At 38.2% G+C, this 5909-nt stretch overlaps 1 protein-coding gene across 1 annotated transcript in view; it reads left to right on the forward strand.

The window, feature by feature from the left end:
* The first annotated feature begins 885 nt into the window (after nucleotides 1-885).
* LOC106883112 (solute carrier organic anion transporter family member 1B1) overlaps nucleotides 886-5909 on the forward strand; it is a 41639-nt gene continuing 36615 nt past the window's right edge. The window contains exon 1 of the mRNA XM_014934006.2: nucleotides 886-1165. The gene's annotated coding sequence lies outside the window, so the exon portion shown is untranslated. The remainder of the gene's footprint in view (nucleotides 1166-5909) is intronic.

Consider the following 5909-nt stretch of genomic DNA (forward strand, 5'->3'; position numbering starts at 1 on the left):
TATATACATATATATATATATGTGTGTGTGTGTATATATGTATGTATATACATAAGTATGTATATATTTATGTATATATGTATGTATATGCATGTATTTATGTATATGTATGTAAATAAATGTATGTATGTATATGTATATGTATGTATCTATATGCATGCATGGATGTATATGTATGTATCGATGTATGTATGTATCTATATGTATGTATCTATATGCATGTATGGATGTATATATATGCATGGATGTATGTATGTATGTATGGATGGATGGATGGATAGATAGATAGATAGATAGATAGATAGATAGATAGATAGATAGATAGATATACTGCCACACCTCGAATACTGCTACCCCTTGTTGTCTCCCCATACAAAACAAGGATTTCGATAATCCTATCAGGTGGTACTATTAAGTTAGACATGGCCTGGATCAATCTTTGGTTGAAAGATATCTAAATTTATGCGTGTGTGTATGTGAGTGTGTGTGTGTGTGTGTGTGTGTGTTGTGTGTGTGTGTGTGTGTGTGTGTGTGTTGTGTGTGTGTGCGTGTGCGTGTGTGAGTGTGTGTATGTGTGTTTGTGTATGCGCTCGCGTGTGTGTACGTATGTATATATCTATGTGAAAGAAACTGTATAGACAAGCAGATATGAAAATTTATATAGCGTAGATTGAGGCGTCAGCGTCGGTGCTGATATGTATATTTGTGTCGCATATTACTGTCGTCATTCTGTTGAGCTCATATAATTCAGTTCGACCAAGTGGAACGTAAATAAGTGATTATAGACATAAAGACGAACGCCTATACCTCCTTGCTTAGAAAATGAATGTGTGTGTGTGTGTGTGTGTGTGTGTGTGTGTGTGTGTGTGTGTGTGTGTGTGTGTGTGTGTGTGTGTGTACTTGTACAACTGTCCTTGTGTGATTGTTCATTTGTATTTGTGGGCGTGTGTAAGTTGTATGTTTATGTGTACGCGGGTGTCCGTGATTGCAGATTATATATATATAGATAGATATATAAATGTGTGTGTGTGTGTGTGTGTGTGTGTTTTAAATATTTACACGTGTGCGTGCGCATGAGTCTCTGTGTGAGTATTTATTTATCATATTTAAGAGATAAAATATATCGCCGCTTTTACCTGAAGTAATTTACTTCGTTGACAGCAGAGTAAGTAAACACTTCTGTATTTTGTTTTCCAGATATTCGTACGTATGCCCGCATCTATGTTGATATTCACGTTCAGGACTGCCACAACTTAATAGAGTTGTTAAGTCAACCCAACAGTGACCACTCGATCATATCTTCAGGTCCTCATTGTTTATTGTGTTCTTACCAATTTTTTTTTCTTTTTTTTTTTTTGTAAATTTAAAAGGTACGGGAAACTTGGATAATCTGCTACTATTTTTAGCAAGTCGAGCAACAGCATATAACTTTCTTCATTCGCTCGTTTATATGTATGTATGTATGCACATATGTATGTATGCACGTATGTATGTATGTATGTATGTATGTATGTATGTATGTATGCATGTGTGTATGTTTGTATGTATGGATGGATGGATGGATGGATGCAGGTATGTATAGCAAACATGGAAGTTTATGTGTACAAATGCGCTAGTATTTCAGCGTTTGTGAGGGTCACTACGTATGCGTGTTAGGGTACGTATGTCGATGCTTAAAAATATATCCATATTAGTGGAGTATTTTCCTTATCAAATTTACTGGAGCCATTAAAAGAGTTGTTCTGTTACCCTAGGTTAGCCTGGGGCGAGCAGAACTATTTGTCTTGTTGGCACTCCGTCGCTTACGGCGACGAGGGTTCCAGTTGATCCGATCAACGGAACAGCCTGCTCGTGAAATTAACGTGCAAGTGGCTGAGCATTCCACAGACACGTGTGCCCTTAACGTAGTTCTCGGGGATATTCAGCGTGACACAGAATGTGACAAGGCCGACCCTTTGAAATACAGGTACAACAGAAACGAGAAGTAAGAGTAAGAGAAAGTTGTGGTGAAAGAGTACAGCAGGGTTCGCTACCATCCCCTGCCGGAGCCTCGTGGAGCTTTTAGGTATTTTCGCTTAATAAACACTCACAACGCCCGGTCTGGGAATCGAAACCGCGATCCTATGACCGCGAGTCCGCTGCCCTAACCATTGGGCCATTGCACCTCCACTATTTGTGTGACTACAACATTTCATTCGCATGTATTTTTCTCTTCACATTAGATAAAAATTCTCACAGTTATATGCTTAATAGCGTCACCCATTCTTCATTTTATGTATAAAACAAGATCAAATTAATATAATTACTGTCATTATCAAGTTTATAGTAGTTTTATGTGAGTTTATAGTCCAACACTAGGTGCATGTTTATGTTTCAAAAGTGTGTGTAGCACCATCATTTAAGAGTATAGCACACTGCTCTTCAATAATACATATGTCTTGAATACTAATATATGTCTCGCTATGTTGAGAGATTAATTTTTGTTTTGTTTGTTGTGTTACTTTAGAGTTTCGTCTATTCAATGAATAATGAGAAACAAGAATTGTATAGTTTTGTTGAATATTGATTGTGTTTCGCAACTGTAGTGTAACTTATGTTATATGGTTTAGTGTCGACTGACGCTTGTGTGTTGTGTGGGTTACATTATTGGATTGTAATTGCATAGAATATGAGTTAAACCGGCGGTGGCCTGTGAAATGCGTTGTATCATCACACATCCATATCTATGACAATATGTTTCTTTAAGTAATGATTCTAGAATTATGAGCACTATTTTATAGTATTTACTGATTGTGATCAATAAGTATTCGGACTGTTGCCATGGTAACGAAGCTAAAGCATGCCGAGTGAAGCCGCTTGACACAGATTGACCTTGCACTCTGCTGTGCATGTGCACTAAGTTTTGATATTCGAGATTACATCCGTTGTTTACAGCAATGCTTCGAAGGAAGGTGTGTAGCATGTGATCGTCGCATTGACCATGACAGAGAAAGTTCAGCAGAGAATCCGCACCAAATTTTGCCAAACGCTTGGCGATACCTGCTCAGAGGCCTACGCAGAGTTCTCAAAATCAAGGAGATCTTGTGCAACTGAAATCCGAGTGTCATTCTGGTCAGCTGAAAGCGGTTTTAGCACAAAGTTAGCAGATACGAGTCTTATATCCAAATCTTCAGTGATAATAGACTGAACTGAGCTGTAACTAATCTGCACATTTTCTGATAACTCATGGATGGTGATTCAACCATTTCCTCTTACAGCTGCACGCACGTCTGCCATGTTTTTCTCAGTTCTGTTGGTTGCGGGTCTCTGAGAACGTTCGTCAATATCGACTTTTTTCGGCCATCTTGGAAACGTTTGAACCACTCGTACACTTGTGTGCAGCTCATACACTCATCTTCATACACTTTCTGCAACTTAGCGCAGGTCTTTGAGCAGGTATCACCATTACACCTTTCTGTATCATGGTCAACGCGATGATCACACACTACACACCTTCCTTCGAAGCACTGCTGTAAACAGCAGAAGTGAGCTAGAACGTTAAATCTGAGTGCGCATGCACAGCAAAGTTTAAAGTCAATCTTTACCAAACGGCTTTACTTCGCATGCTTTAGCGTCGTTACTATGGCAACATATTATTATTATTATTAAGTGAGAGAGCAGTGTATGCCATTAAAGTGACACTGGGGTAAAATATACGAAGCCCAGTATATCCATCATCACTACCCACCTGATAAGGGTACACCAGGCACATGCATCACTACCATATGTGCGGACATGGTGATCTCATATAAAGATTGACAGCGCATGACCTTGCAAGCGGGTCCAATTAGAATTTTCTTCAGGTCGAGTAACCCATCCCGCTCAAAAGGTCCCTGAATAAAGGTTATTTAAAGAACTTGAACGAAACAACTATGTTTCCAGAGATGAATTATTCGAGCCCCAAAGAATTCCTTTCAACACATGACTATGACACTCCCCCACTACTTCTACTCATGATCAGAGATGCACATATCGTCATTAACTAAGGGACATGCTCAACTGGTTTAAAGACATGCTCAACTGGTTTAAAGACATGCTCAACTGGTTTAAACAACTGACAAGCAAATCTATGGCATTGAGCAGAATGTTTGCTGTAATTTCTTCTTGTTTTACGCTATAAGTTGAAATTCTCTTTACCCCAAAACTGAAAGCGTAGCCGGTGTTGTGTCTGTATGGAAAGATAGTCGCTCATCTGCTACTCATTGAAAGTGAAAGAAATTGGAATACGATGATTACTTAATGCACTTTATATATACACTTTATATACTTTATGCACAATTTTATAGACTTAATACACAGCACTCATAAAATAAATATTAACTCTTATTTTTCCTATGCTTTCCCATAAACAAGCAAAAAAAAAAATATCCCGTACATATGATACAACCTTTAGTTAAACTGCATATATCAGCTACGTAATTAAGAGTGAACATTTCACGGAATCGCACTTATGTGCATGCGTTAATTGATATAAAAAACTTAGTTCAATGTTTAAAAAATACACTTTTCACTATCCAGTCATCACCGCCACCTCCAGCACCACCACCTCCACCACCACCTCCACCACCACCACCACCTTCTCTCTACCTCTTTTTCTTTCAACATATTTCCTCTTTCCCTCTTTTCTTTCTCTCTCTTTTTCTCTGATCACGTGAAAGCGTTACCGACGGGCTAAGTAACAGAATGAAATGCTGAATTATTATAAGATGTTTAAAACTGATTCATTAACAGACACATAGACACACACATGCGCGTGCACACTCACAGCACACATATACACTTATATACATTTACATAAAGATACTCACACAATTACTATTATTTTGTGTACAATAAATAACAAGTTTTACGTAATGTAATACGTCATTCTTTATCAAACAGCAATGGTTATTTATAGAAGATCCTAACATTTATATTTTAACCCCGAACAAAGTTCACTGTGAACCATTAAGTGACATCGCGTGGACAACGAATCAGTTACATTCTGAAACCTTTCATATCTTCTCTAAATACTAATGTCTGTTTGATAAAGTATGCTTAATTTCAAATATCACATGATGTAAATAATTAACTATATTTCAATACATAACAATAATAATATTACTATTTACATGAAGGCGGCGAGCTGGCAGACCGGAAAAAATGCATCGCAGTATTTTGTCTGTCTTTACGTTCAAATTCCGCCGAGGTCGATTTTGCCTTTCATACCTTTCGGGGTCGATAAAATAAATACTCTTTGATCACTATAATTGATGCAATCGACTTGCCCTACCCCCGAAATTGTTGGTCTTGGTGCCAAAGTTTGGAATCAATATTTCCTTTAAGGCGGCGAACATAGCAGTATTTCGTCCGTCTTCACGTTCTGAGTTCAAATCCTGCCGAGGTTGGCTTTGCCTATCATCCTTACAGGGTCGATAAAAAAGATACCAGCTGAGTACTAGGGATCGATGTAATCGATTTACACCCCCAACTCCAACCGAAAATGCGCTGTGTCAAAATTTGAAAGTCAAGATTTACAATAAGGCGGTGAGCTGGCATAATCGTTACTGCACCTGGCAAAATGCTTAGCGGCATTACATCTGTCTTTGCGTTGCGAGTTCGAATTCCGCCGAGGTCGACTTTCATATTTTCAGAATCGATAAAATATGTCCCAGTTGATCACCATGGTTGAGGCATTCATCTTTCCTTTTCCTCCGAAATGGCTGATCTTGTGCCAAAGTTTGAAACAAATGTTAATATTTTACATTGCTTGGAGTCTTTGTTTATTCATGTTCAAATGTCGCGTTGCTTCAAATAAATTCTGTCACTACAAACTCTGATGTGTGTGTGTGTGTGTGTGTGTGTGTGTGTGTGTGTGTGTGTGTGTGTGT

Source organism: Octopus bimaculoides, chromosome 2 (genome assembly GCF_001194135.2).
Source record: "Octopus bimaculoides isolate UCB-OBI-ISO-001 chromosome 2, ASM119413v2, whole genome shotgun sequence".
NCBI lineage: Eukaryota > Metazoa > Mollusca > Cephalopoda > Octopoda > Octopodidae > Octopus > Octopus bimaculoides.